Source organism: Ambystoma mexicanum, chromosome 3q (assembly GCF_040938575.1).
Source record: "Ambystoma mexicanum isolate Mex_15411 chromosome 3q, UKY_AmexF1_1, whole genome shotgun sequence".
NCBI lineage: Eukaryota > Metazoa > Chordata > Amphibia > Caudata > Ambystomatidae > Ambystoma > Ambystoma mexicanum.
The window spans coordinates 1,257,972,688-1,257,987,709 of NC_090926.1; the positions used below are offsets into that span (position 1 = coordinate 1,257,972,688).

The 15,022-nt window shown below is 46.8% G+C and overlaps 1 protein-coding gene across 1 annotated transcript in view; it reads right to left on the reverse strand.

The window, feature by feature from the left end:
* Positions 1-15,022, reverse strand: part of LOC138447847 (potassium channel subfamily T member 2-like) — a 1,314,520-nt gene that overhangs the window by 227,284 nt on the left and 1,072,214 nt on the right. The window lies entirely within an intron of this gene.

Genomic DNA, 15,022 nt, shown 5'->3' on the forward strand with positions numbered 1-15,022 from the left:
GAAGCAAGGCTCATCATCCTAGTAGTCTACCACCGTAGACAAAGGTGAAATTACATGGAAGACAGGGTCATCCCCCTAGTAGTCTACCTGCCTAGACAAAGGTGAAATTACCTGGAAGCCAGGGTCATCACCCTAGTAGTCTACCTCCCTAGACAAAGGTGACATTATCTGAAAGCCAGGGTCATCACCCTCGTAGTCTACCACCATAGACAAAGGTGAAATTACCTGGAAGCCAGGGTCATCACCCTACTAGTCTACAACCATATACAAAGGAGAAATTACCTGGATGCCAGGGTCATCCCCATAGTAGTCTACCTCTGTAGACAAAGGTGAAATTACCTGGAAGCCAGGCTCATCACCCTACCTGTCTACCATCATAGACAAAGGCGAAATTACCTGGAATCCAGGCTCATCACCCTACTAGTCTACCACCGTAGACAGAGGTGAAATTATCTGCGGCCAGGCTCATGACCCTGCTAGTCTACCACTGTAGAGAATGGAGAAATTACCTGGAAGCCAGGCTCATCACCCTAGTAGTCTACCACCATAGACAAAGGTGAAATTACCTGAAAGCCAGGGTCATCACCCTAGTAGTCTACCACCGTAGACAAAGGTGAAATTACCTGGAAGCCAGGGTCATCACCCTAGTAGTCTACCACCATAGACAAAGGTGAAATTGCCTGGAATACAGGCTCATCATCCTACTAGTCTACCACCGTAGACAAAGCTGAAATTACCTGGAAGCCAGGGTCATCACCCTAGTAGTCTACCTCCCTAGACGAAGGTGAAATTACCTGAAAGCCAGGGTCATCACCCTAGTAGTCTACCTCCCTAGACAAAGGTGAAATTACCTGAAAGCCAGGGTCATCACCCTAGTAGTCTACCTGCCTAGACAAAGGGGAAATTACCTGAAAGCCAGGGTCATCACCCTAGTAGTCTACCACCCTAGACAAAGGTGAAATTACCTGGAAGCCAGGGTCATCACTCTAGTAGTCTACCTCCCTAGACAAAGGTGAAATTGCCTGAAAGCCAGGGTCATCACCCTAGTAGTCTACCACCATAGACAAATGTGAAATTACCTGGAAGCCAGGGTCATCACCCTAGTAGTCTACCACCATAGACACAGGTGAAATTACTTGAAAGCCAGGGCCATCCCCCTAGTAGTCTACCACCATAGACAAAGGTGAAATTACCTGGAAGTCAGGGTCATCACCCTACTTGTTTACCACCATAGACAAATGTGAAATTACCTGGAAGCCAGGGCCATCACCCTAGTAGTCTACCCCCATAGGCAAAGGTGAAATTACCTGAAAGCCAGGTAACTAGTCATCACTCTACTAGTCTACCACCATAGACAAAAGTGAAATTACCTGAAAACTAGGGTCATCACCCTACCAGTATACCATCATAGACCAAGGTGAAATTACCAGGAAGCCAGGGTCATCACCCTACTAGTCTACCACCGCAGACAAAGGTGAACTTACCTGGAATCCAGGCTCATCAACGTACTAGTCTACCACCGTAGACAAAGGTGAAATTACCCGGAATTAAGGCTCATCTCCCTACTAGTCTACCACCATAGACAAAGGTGAAATTACTTGAAAGCCAGGGTGATCAACCTACCTGTCTACTACCATAGACAAAGGTGACATTTCCTGAAAGCCAGGGTCATCACCCTATTTGTCTACCACCATAGACAAAGGTGAAATTACCTGGAAGCCAGGGCCACAACCCTAGTAGTCTACCACCATAGACAAAGGTGAAATTACTTGAAAGCCAGGGTCATCACCCTACCTGTCTACCACCATAGACAAAGGTGAAATTACCTGAAAGCCAGGGTCATCACCCTACCAGTCAACCACCATATACAAAGGTGAAATTACCTGAAAGCCAGGGTCATCACTCTAGTAGTCTAACTCCCTAGACAAAGATGAAATTACCTGAAAGCCAGGGTCATCACCCTAGTAGTCTACCACCATAGACAAAGGTGAAATTACCTGCAAGCCATGGTCATCACCGTAGTAGTCTACCACCATAGACAAAGGTGAAATTACCTGAAAGCCAGGGTCATCACCCTAGTAGTCTACCACCATAGACACAGGTGAAATTACTTGAAAGCAAGGGCCATTACCCTAGTAGTCTACCACCATAGACAAAGGTGAAATTACCTGGAAGTCAGGGTCATCACCCTACTTGTTTACCACCATAGACAAATGTGAACTTACCTGGAAGCCAGGGCCATCACCCTAGTAGTCTACCACCATAGACAAAGGTGAAATTACCCGAAAGCCAGGGTCATCACCCTACCAGTCTACCACCATAGACAAAAGTGAAATTACCTGAAAACTAGGGTCATCACCCTACCAGTATACCACCATAGACCAAGGTGAAATTACCTGGAAGCCAGGGTCATCACCCAACTAGTCTACCACCGTAGACAAAGGTGAACTTACCTGGAATCCAGGCTCATCAACCTACTAGTCTACCACCGTAGACAAAGGTGAAATTACCTGGAATTAAGGCTCATCTCCCTACTAGTCTACCACCATAGACAAAGGTGAAATGACTTGAAAGCCAGGGTCATCACCCTACCTGTCTACTACCATAGGCAAAGGTGAAATTTCCTGAAAGCCAGGGTTATCACCCTACTTGTCTACCACCATAGACAAAGGTGAAATTACCTGGAAGCCAGGGCCATCACCCTAGTAGTCTACCACCGTAGACAAAGGTGAAATTTCTTGAAAGCCAGGGTCATCACCCTACCTGTCTACCACCATAGACAAAGGTGAAATTACCTGAAAGCCAGGGTCATCACCCTACCAGTCTACCACCATAGACAAAGGTGAAATTACCTGAAAGCCAGGGTCATCACCCTACTTGTCTACCAACATAGACAAAGGTGAAATTACCTGGAATCCAGGCTCATCACCCTACTATTCTACCACCGTAGACAAAGGTGAACTTACCTGGAATCCAGGGTCATCTCCCTACGAGTCTACCACTGTAGGCCAAGGTGAAATTACCTGGAAGCCAGGCTCATCACCCTACTAATCTACCACCGTAGACAAAGGTGAACTTACCTGGAATAAAGGCTCATCAACCTACTAGTCTACCACCGTAGACAAAGGTGAATTTACCTGGAATCCAGGCTCATCAACCTACTAGTCTACCACCGTAGACAAAGGTGAAATTACCTGGAAGCCAGGCTCATCACCCTACTAGTCTACCACCGTAGACAAAGGTGAAATTACCTGGAAGCCAGGCTCATCACCCTACTAGTCTACCACCGTATACAAAGGTGAAATTGCCTGAAAGCCATGGTCATCACCCTAGGAGCCTACCACCGTAGACAAAGGTGAAATTACCTGGAAGCCAGGGTCATCACCCTACTTGTCTACCACCATAGTCAAAGGTGAAATTACCTGGAATCCAGGCTCATCATCCTACTAGTCTACCACCGCAGACAAAGGTGAAATTACCTGACAACCAGGGTCATCATACATGTCTACCACCATAGACAAAGGTGAAATTACCTGGAAGCCAGGGTCATCACCCTAGTAGTCTACCACCGTAGACAAATGTGAAATTACCTGGAAGCCAGGGTCATCACTCTAGCAGTCTAACTCCCAAGACAAAGGTGCAATTACCTGGAAGCCAGGGTCATCACCCTAGTAGTCTACCTCCATAGACAAAGGTGAAATTACCTGAAAGCTAGGGTCATCACCCTAGTAGTCTACCACCATAGACAAAGGTGAAATTACCTGGAAGCCATGGTCATCACCCTAGGAGCATACCACCGTAGACAAAGGTGAAATTACCTGAAAGCCATGGTCATCACCCTAGGAACCTACCACCGTAGACAAAGTTGAAATTACCTGGAAGCAAGGCTCATCATCCTAGTAGTCTACCACCGTAGACAAAGGTGAAATTACATGGAAGACAGGGTCATCCCCCTAGTAGTCTACCTGCCTAGACAAAGGTGAAATTATCTGAAAGCCAGGGTCATCACCCTCGTAGTCTACCACCGTAGACAAAGGTGAAATTACCTGGAAGCCAGGGTCATCACCCTACTAGTCTACAACCATATACAAAGGAGAAATTACCTGGATGCCAGGGTCATCCCCATAGTAGTCTACCTCCCTAGACAAAGGTGAAATTACCTGAAAGCCAGGGTCATCACCCTAGTAGTCTACCTGCCTAGACAAAGGTGAAATTACCTGAAAGCCAGGGTCATCACTCTAGTAGTCTACCACCCTAGACAAAGGTGATATTACCTGGAAGCCAGGGTCATCACCCTAGCAGTCTAACTCCCAAGACAAAAGTGAAATTACCTGGAAGCCAGGCTCATCACCCTACTAGTCTACTACCATAGACAAAGGTGAAATTACCTGGAAGCCAGGGTCATCACCCTAGTAGTCTACCACCATAGACAAAGGTGAAATTGCCTGAAAGCCAGGGTCATCACCCTAGTAGTCTACCCCCGTAGACCACGGTGAACTTACCTGGAAGCCAGGTTCATCACCCTACTAATCTACCACCGTAGACAAAGGTGAAATTACCTGGAAGCCAGGGTCATCACTCTAGCAGTCTAACTCCCAAGACAAAGGTGAAATTACCTGGAAGCCATGGTCATCACCCTAGGAGCCTACCACCGTAGACAAAGGTGAAATTACCTGAAAGCCATGGTCATCACCCTAGAAGCCTACCACCATAGACAAAGGTGAAATTACATGGAAGCAAGGCTCATCATCCTAGTATTCTACCACCGTAGACAAAGGTGAAATTACATGGAAGACAGGGTCATCCCCCTAGTAGTCTACCTGCCTAGACAAAGGTGAAATTACCTGGAAGCCAGGGTCATCACCCTAGTAGTCTACCTCCCTAGACAAAGGTGACATTATCTGAAAGCCAGGGTCATCACCCTCGTAGTCTACCACCATAGACAAAGGTGAAATTACCTGGAAGCCAGGGTCATCACCCTACTAGTCTACAACCATATACAAAGGAGAAATTACCTGGATGCCAGGGTCATCCCCATAGTAGTCTACCTCTGTAGACAAAGGTGAAATTACCTGGAAGCCAGGCTCATCACCCTACCTGTCTACCATCATAGACAAAGGCGAAATTACCTGGAATCCAGGCTCATCACCCTACTAGTCTACCACCGTAGACAGAGGTGAAATTATCTGCGGCCAGGCTCATGACCCTGCTAGTCTACCACTGTAGAGAATGGAGAAATTACCTGGAAGCCAGGCTCATCACCCTAGTAGTCTACCACCATAGACAAAGGTGAAATTACCTGAAAGCCAGGGTCATCACCCTAGTAGTCTACCACCGTAGACAAAGGTGAAATTACCTGGAAGCCAGGGTCATCACCCTAGTAGTCTACCACCATAGACAAAGGTGAAATTGCCTGGAATACAGGCTCATCATCCTACTAGTCTACCACCGTAGACAAAGCTGAAATTACCTGGAAGCCAGGGTCATCACCCTAGTAGTCTACCTCCCTAGACGAAGGTGAAATTACCTGAAAGCCAGGGTCATCACCCTAGTAGTCTACCTCCCTAGACAAAGGTGAAATTACCTGAAAGCCAGGGTCATCACCCTAGTAGTCTACCTGCCTAGACAAAGGGGAAATTACCTGAAAGCCAGGGTCATCACCCTAGTAGTCTACCACCCTAGACAAAGGTGAAATTACCTGGAAGCCAGGGTCATCACTCTAGTAGTCTACCTCCCTAGACAAAGGTGAAATTGCCTGAAAGCCAGGGTCATCACCCTAGTAGTCTACCACCATAGACAAATGTGAAATTACCTGGAAGCCAGGGTCATCACCCTAGTAGTCTACCACCATAGACACAGGTGAAATTACTTGAAAGCCAGGGCCATCCCCCTAGTAGTCTACCACCATAGACAAAGGTGAAATTACCTGGAAGTCAGGGTCATCACCCTACTTGTTTACCACCATAGACAAATGTGAAATTACCTGGAAGCCAGGGCCATCACCCTAGTAGTCTACCCCCATAGGCAAAGGTGAAATTACCTGAAAGCCAGGTAACTAGTCATCACTCTACTAGTCTACCACCATAGACAAAAGTGAAATTACCTGAAAACTAGGGTCATCACCCTACCAGTATACCATCATAGACCAAGGTGAAATTACCTGGAAGCCAGGGTCATCACCCTACTAGTCTACCACCGCAGACAAAGGTGAACTTACCTGGAATCCAGGCTCATCAACGTACTAGTCTACCACCGTAGACAAAGGTGAAATTACCCGGAATTAAGGCTCATCTCCCTACTAGTCTACCACCATAGACAAAGGTGAAATTACTTGAAAGCCAGGGTGATCAACCTACCTGTCTACTACCATAGACAAAGGTGACATTTCCTGAAAGCCAGGGTCATCACCCTATTTGTCTACCACCATAGACAAAGGTGAAATTACCTGGAAGCCAGGGCCACAACCCTAGTAGTCTACCACCATAGACAAAGGTGAAATTACTTGAAAGCCAGGGTCATCACCCTACCTGTCTACCACCATAGACAAAGGTGAAATTACCTGAAAGCCAGGGTCATCACCCTACCAGTCAACCACCATATACAAAGGTGAAATTACCTGAAAGCCAGGGTCATCACTCTAGTAGTCTAACTCCCTAGACAAAGATGAAATTACCTGAAAGCCAGGGTCATCACCCTAGTAGTCTACCACCATAGACAAAGGTGAAATTACCTGCAAGCCATGGTCATCACCGTAGTAGTCTACCACCATAGACAAAGGTGAAATTACCTGAAAGCCAGGGTCATCACCCTAGTAGTCTACCACCATAGACACAGGTGAAATTACTTGAAAGCAAGGGCCATTACCCTAGTAGTCTACCACCATAGACAAAGGTGAAATTACCTGGAAGTCAGGGTCATCACCCTACTTGTTTACCACCATAGACAAATGTGAACTTACCTGGAAGCCAGGGCCATCACCCTAGTAGTCTACCACCATAGACAAAGGTGAAATTACCCGAAAGCCAGGGTCATCACCCTACCAGTCTACCACCATAGACAAAAGTGAAATTACCTGAAAACTAGGGTCATCACCCTACCAGTATACCACCATAGACCAAGGTGAAATTACCTGGAAGCCAGGGTCATCACCCAACTAGTCTACCACCGTAGACAAAGGTGAACTTACCTGGAATCCAGGCTCATCAACCTACTAGTCTACCACCGTAGACAAAGGTGAAATTACCTGGAATTAAGGCTCATCTCCCTACTAGTCTACCACCATAGACAAAGGTGAAATGACTTGAAAGCCAGGGTCATCACCCTACCTGTCTACTACCATAGGCAAAGGTGAAATTTCCTGAAAGCCAGGGTTATCACCCTACTTGTCTACCACCATAGACAAAGGTGAAATTACCTGGAAGCCAGGGCCATCACCCTAGTAGTCTACCACCGTAGACAAAGGTGAAATTTCTTGAAAGCCAGGGTCATCACCCTACCTGTCTACCACCATAGACAAAGGTGAAATTACCTGAAAGCCAGGGTCATCACCCTACCAGTCTACCACCATAGACAAAGGTGAAATTACCTGAAAGCCAGGGTCATCACCCTACTTGTCTACCAACATAGACAAAGGTGAAATTACCTGGAATCCAGGCTCATCACCCTACTATTCTACCACCGTAGACAAAGGTGAACTTACCTGGAATCCAGGGTCATCTCCCTACGAGTCTACCACTGTAGGCCAAGGTGAAATTACCTGGAAGCCAGGCTCATCACCCTACTAATCTACCACCGTAGACAAAGGTGAACTTACCTGGAATAAAGGCTCATCAACCTACTAGTCTACCACCGTAGACAAAGGTGAATTTACCTGGAATCCAGGCTCATCAACCTACTAGTCTACCACCGTAGACAAAGGTGAAATTACCTGGAAGCCAGGCTCATCACCCTACTAGTCTACCACCGTAGACAAAGGTGAAATTACCTGGAAGCCAGGCTCATCACCCTACTAGTCTACCACCGTATACAAAGGTGAAATTGCCTGAAAGCCATGGTCATCACCCTAGGAGCCTACCACCGTAGACAAAGGTGAAATTACCTGGAAGCCAGGGTCATCACCCTACTTGTCTACCACCATAGTCAAAGGTGAAATTACCTGGAATCCAGGCTCATCATCCTACTAGTCTACCACCGCAGACAAAGGTGAAATTACCTGACAACCAGGGTCATCATACATGTCTACCACCATAGACAAAGGTGAAATTACCTGGAAGCCAGGGTCATCACCCTAGTAGTCTACCACCGTAGACAAATGTGAAATTACCTGGAAGCCAGGGTCATCACCCTACTAGTCTACCAGCGTAGACAAAGGTGAACTTACCTGGAAGCCAGGCTCACCACCCTACTACTCTACCACCGTAGACAAAGGTGAAATTACCTGGAAGCCAGGCTCACCACCCTAGTAGTCTACCACCGTAGACAAGGGTGAAATGACCTGGAAGCCAGGGTCATCACCCTAGTAGTCTACCAACGTAGACAAAGGTGAAATTACCTGGAAGCCAGGCTCATCACCCTACTAGTCTACCACCGCAGACAAAGGTGAAATTACCTGGAAGCCAGGCTCATCACCCTACTAGTCTACCACCATAGACAAAGATGAAATTACCTGGAAGCCAGGGTCATCACCCTACTTGTCAACCACTGTAGACAAAGGTGAAATTACCTGAAAACCAGGGTCATCACCCTACCTGTCTACCACCATAGACAAAGGTGAAATTACCTGGAACCCAGGCTCATCACCCTACTAGGCTACGACTGTAGACAAAGGTGAAATTACCTGGAAGCCAGGGTCATCACCCTAGTAGTCTACCACCATAGACAAAGGTGAAATTACTTAAAAGCCAGGGTCATCACCCTATCTGTCTACTACCATAGACAAAGGTGAAATTACCTGAAAGCCAGGGTCATCAACCTACTTGTCTACCACCGTAGAAAAAGGTGAAATTACCTGAAAAGCAGGGTCATCACCCTAACTGTCTACCACTGTAGACAAAGGTGAAATTACCTGGAATCCAGGCTCATCACCCTACTAGTCTACCACCATAGACAAAGGTGAAATTACCTGGAAGCCAGGGCCATCACCCTACTAGTCTACCACTGTAGACAAAAGTGAACTTACCTGGAATCCAGGCTCATCAACCTACTAATCTACCATCGTAGACAAAGGTGAAATCACCTGGAAGCAAGGCTCATCACCCTACTAGTCTACCACCGTAGACAAAGGTGAAATTACCTCTAAGCAAGGGTCATCACCCTAGTAGTCTACCTCCCTAGACAAAGGTGAAATTAAGTGAAAGCCAGGGTCATCACCCTAGTAGTCTACCACCATAGACAAAGGAGAAATTACCTGAAAGCCAGGGACATCACCATAGTAGTCTAACACCATAGACAAAGGTGAAATTACCTGGAAGCCAGGCTCATCACCCTACCAGTCTACCACCATAGACAAAGGTGAAATTGCATGAAAGCCAGGTTCATCACCCTAGTAGTCTACCACCATAGACACAGATGAAATTGCCTGAAAGCCAGGGTCATCACCCTAGCAGTCTAACTCCCAAGACAAAGGTGAAATTACCTGGAAGCCAGGCTCATCACCCTACTAGTCTACTACCATAGACAAAGGTGAAATTACCTGGAAGCCAGGGTCATCACCCTTGTAGTCTACCACCATAGACAAAGGTGAAATTGCCTGAAAGCCAGGGTCATCACCCTAGTAGTCTACCACCGTAGACAAAGGTGAATTTACCTGGAAGCCAGGCTCATCACCCTACTAGTCTACCACCGTAGACAAAGGTGAAATTACCTGGAAGCCAGAGTCATCACCCTAGCAGTCTAACTCCCAAGACAAAGGTGCAATTACTTGGAAGCCAGGGTCATCAACCCTCGTAGTCTAACACCATAGACAAAGGCGAAATTACCTAGAAGCCATGGTCATCACCCTAGGAGCCTACCACCATAGACAAAGGTGAAATTACCTGAAAGCCATGGTCATCACCCTAGGAACCTACCACCGTAGACAAAGTTGAAATTACCTGGAAGCAAGGCTCATCACCCTAGTAGTCTACCACCATAGACAAAGGTGAAATTACATGGAAGACAGGGTCATCTCCCTAGTAGTCTACCTGCCTAGACAAAGGTGAAATTACCTGGAAGCCAGGGTAATCACCGTAGTAGTCTACCTCCCTAGACAAAGGTGAAATTACCTGAAAGCCAGGGTCATCACCCTCGTAGTCTACCACCGTAGACAAAGGTGAAATTACCTGGAAGCCAGGGTCATCACCCTACCAGTCTACAACCATAGACAAAGGAGAAATTACCTGGATGCCAGGGTCATCCCCATAGTAGTCTACCTCCGTAGACAAAGGTGAAATTACCTGGAAGCCAGGCTCATCACCCTACCTATCTACCACGATAGACAAAGGCGAAATTACCTGGAAGCCAGACTCATCACCCTACTAGTCTAGCACCGTAGACAGAGGTGAAATTATCTGAAGCCAGGCTCATGACCCTGCTATTCTACCACTGTAGACAGTGGAGAAATTACCTGGAAGCCAGGCTCATCACCCTAGTAGTCTAACACCATAGACAAAGGTGAAATTACCTGAAAGCAAGGGTAATCACCCTAGTAGTCTACCTCCCTAGACGAAGGTGAAATTGCCTGAAAGCCAGGGTCATCACCCTAGTAGTCTACCTCCCTAGACAAAGGTGAAATTACCTGAAAGCCAGGGTCATCACCCTAGTAGTCTACCTGCCTAGACAAAGGTGAAATTACCTGAAAGCCAGGGTCATCACCCTAGTAGTCTACCTCCCTAGACAAAGGTGAAATTACCTGAAAGCCATGGTCATCACCCTAGTAGTCTACCTCCGTAGACAAAGGTGAAATTACCTGAAAGCCAGGGTCATCACCCTAGTAGTCTACCTCCCTAGACAAAGGTGAAATTACCTGAAAGTCAGGCTCATCATCCTACTAGTCTACCACCGTAGACAAAGGTGAAATTACCTGGAAGCCAGGGTCATCACCCTAGTAGTCTACCTCCCTAGACGAAGGTGAAATTGCCTGAAAGCCAGGGTCATCACCCTAGTAGTCTACCTCCCTAGACAAAGGTGAAATTACCTGAAAGCCAGGGTCATCACCCTAGTAGTCTACCTGCCTAGACAAAGGTGAAATTACCTGAAAGCCAGGGTCATCACCCTAGTAGTCTACCACCCTAGACAAAGGTGAAATTACCTGGAAGCCAGGGTCATCACTCTAGTAGTCTACCTCCCTAGACAAAGGTGAAATTACCTGAAAGCCAGGGTCATCACCCTAGTAGTCTACCACCGTAGACAAAGGTGAAATTACCTGAAAGCCATGGTCATCACCGTAGTAGTCTACCACCATAGACAAAGGTGAAATTACATGGAAGACAGGGTCATCCCCCTAGTAGTCTACCTGCCTAGACAAAGGTGAAATTACCTGGAAGCCAGGGTAATCACCCTAGTAGTCTACCTCCATAGACAAAGGTGAAATTACCTGAAAGCCAGGGTCATCACCCTCGTAGTCTACCACCGTAGACAAAGGTGAAATTACCTGCAAGCCATGGTCATCACCGTAGTAGTCTACCACCATAGACAAAGGTGAAATTACCTGAAAGCCAGGGTCATCACCCTAGTAGTCTACCACCATAGACACAGGTGAAATTACTTGAAAGCAAGGGCCATTACCCTAGTAGTCTACCGCCATAGACAAAGGTGAAATTACCTGGAAGTCAGAGTCATCACCCTACTTGTTTACCACCATAGACAAATGTGAACTTACCTGGAAGCCAGGGCCATCACCCTAGTAGTCTACCACCATAGACAAAGGTGAAATTACCTGAAAGCCAGGGTCATCACCCTACCAGTCTACCACCATAGACAAAAGTGAAATTACCTGAAAACTAGGGTCATCACCCTACCAGTATACCACCATAGACCAAGGTGAAATTACCTGGAAGCCAGGGTCATCACCCTACTAGTCTACCACCGTAGACAAAGGTGAACTTACCTGGAATCCAGGCTCATCAACCTACTAGTCTACCACCGTAGACAAAGGTGAAATTACCTGGAATTAAGGCTCATCTCCCTACTAGTCTACCACCATAGACAAAGGTGAAATGACTTGAAAGCCAGGGTCATCACCCTACCTGTCTACTACCATAGGCAAAGGTGAAATTTCCTGAAAGCCAGGGTTATCACCCTACTTGTCTACCACCATAGACAAAGGTGAAATTACCTGGAAGCCAGGGCCATCACCCTAGTAGTCTACCACCGTAGACAAAGGTGAAATTACTTGAAAGCCAGGGTCATCACCCTACCTGTCTACCACCATAGACAAAGGTGAAATTACCTGAAAGCCAGGGTCATCACCCTACCAGTCTACCACCATAGACAAAGGTGAAATTACCTGAAAGCCAGGGTCATCACCCTACTTGTCTACCAACATAGACAAAGGTGAAATTACCTGGAATCCAGGCTCATCACCCTACTATTCTACCACCGTAGACAAAGGTGAACTTACCTGGAATCCAGGGTCATCTCCCTACGAGTCTACCACCGTAGGCCAAGGTGAAATTACCTGGAAGCCAGGCTCATCACCCTACTAATCTACCACCGTAGACAAAGGTGAACTTACCTGGAATAAAGGCTCATCAACCTACTAGTCTACCACCGTAGACAAAGGTGAATTTACCTGGAATCCAGGCTCATCAACCTACTAGTCTACCACCGTAGACAAAGGTGAAATTACCTGGAAGCCAGGCTCATCACCCTACTAGTCTACCACCGTAGACAAAGGTGAAATTACCTGGAAGCCAGGCTCATCACCCTACTAGTCTACCACCGTATACAAAGGTGAAATTGCCTGAAAGCCATGGTCATCACCCTAGGAGCCTACCACCGTAGACAAAGGTGAAATTACCTGGAAGCCAGGGTCATCACCCTACTTGTCTACCACCATAGTCAAAGGTGAAATTACCTGGAATCCAGGCTCATCATCCTACTAGTCTACCACCGCAGACAAAGGTGAAATTACCTGACAACCAGGGTCATCATACATGTCTACCACCATAGACAAAGGTGAAATTACCTGGAAGCCAGGGTCATCACCCTAGTAGTCTACCAGCGTAGACAAAGGTGAACTTACCTGGAAGCCAGGCTCACCACCCTACTACTCTACCACCGTAGACAAAGGTGAAATTACCTGGAAGCCAGGCTCACCACCCTAGTAGTCTACCACCGTAGACAAGGGTGAAATGACCTGGAAGCCAGGGTCATCACCCTAGTAGTCTACCACCGTAGACAAAGGTGAAATTACCTGGAAGCCAGGCTCATCACCCTACTAGTCTACCACCGTAGACAAAGGTGAAATTACCTGGAAGCCAGGCTCATCACCCTACTAGTCTACCACCATAGACAAAGATGAAATTACCTGGAAGCCAGGGTCATCACCCTACTTGTCAACCACTGTAGACAAAGGTGAAATTACCTAAAACCAGGGTCATCACCCTACCTGTCTACCACCATAGACAAAGGTGAAATTACCTGGAACCCAGGCTCATCACCCTACTAGGCTACGACTGTAGACAAAGGTGAAATTACCTGGAAGCCAGGGTCATCACCCTAGTAGTCTACCACCATAGACAAAGGTGAAATTACTTAAAAGCCAGGGTCTTCACCCTATCTGTCTACTACCATAGACAAAGGTGAAATTACCTGAAAGCCAGGGTCATCAACCTACTTGTCTACCACCGTAGAAAAAGGTGAAATTACCTGAAAAGCAGGGTCATCACCCTAACTGTCTACCACTGTAGACAAAGGTGAAATTACCTGGAATCCAGGCTCATCACCCTACTAGTCTACCCCCATAGACAAAGGTGAAATTACCTGGAAGCCAGGGCCATCACCCTACTAGTTTACCACTGTAGACAAAAGTGAACTTACCTGGAATCCAGGCTCATCAACCTACTAGTCTACCACCGTAGACAAAGGTGAAATTACCTCTAAGCAAGGGTCATCACCCTAGTAGTCTACCTCCCTAGACAAAGGTGAAATTAAGTGAAAGCCAGGGTCATCACCCTAGTAGTCTACCACCATAGACAAAGGAGAAATTACCTGAAAGCCAGGGACATCACCATAGTAGTCTAACACCATAGACAAAGGTGAAATTACCTGGAAGCCAGGCTCATCACCCTACCAGTCTACCACCATAGACAAAGGTGAAATTGCATGAAAGCCAGGTTCATCACCCTAGTAGTCTACCACCATAGACACAGATGAAATTGCCTGAAAGCCAGGGTCATCACCCTAGCAGTCTAACTCCCAAGACAAAGGTGAAATTACCTGGAAGCCAGGCTCATCACCCTACTAGTCTACTACCATAGACAAAGGTGAAATTACCTGGAAGCCAGGGTCATCACCCTTGTAGTCTACCACCATAGAGAAAGGTGAAATTGCCTGAAAGCCAGGGTCATCACCCTAGTAGTCTACCACCGTAGACAATGGTGAATTTACCTGGAAGCCAGGCTCATCACCCTACTAGTCTACCACCGTAGACAAAGGTGAAATTACCTGGAAGCCAGGGTCATCACCCTAGCAGTCTAACTCCCAAGACAAAGGTGCAATTACTTGGAAGCCAGGGTCATCAACCCTCGTAGTCTAACACCATAGACAAAGGCGAAATTACCTAGAAGCCATGGTCATCACCCTAGGAGCCTACCACCGTAGACAAAGGTGAAATTACCTGAAAGCCATGGTCATCACCCTAGGAACCTACCACCGTAGACAAAGTTGAAATTACCTGGAAGCAAGGCTCATCACCCTAGTAGTCTACCACCATAGACAAAGGTGAAATTACATGGAAGACAGGGTCATCTCCCTAGTAGTCTACCTGCCTAGACAAAGGTGAAATTACCTGGAAGCCAGGGTAATCACCCTAGTAGTCTAC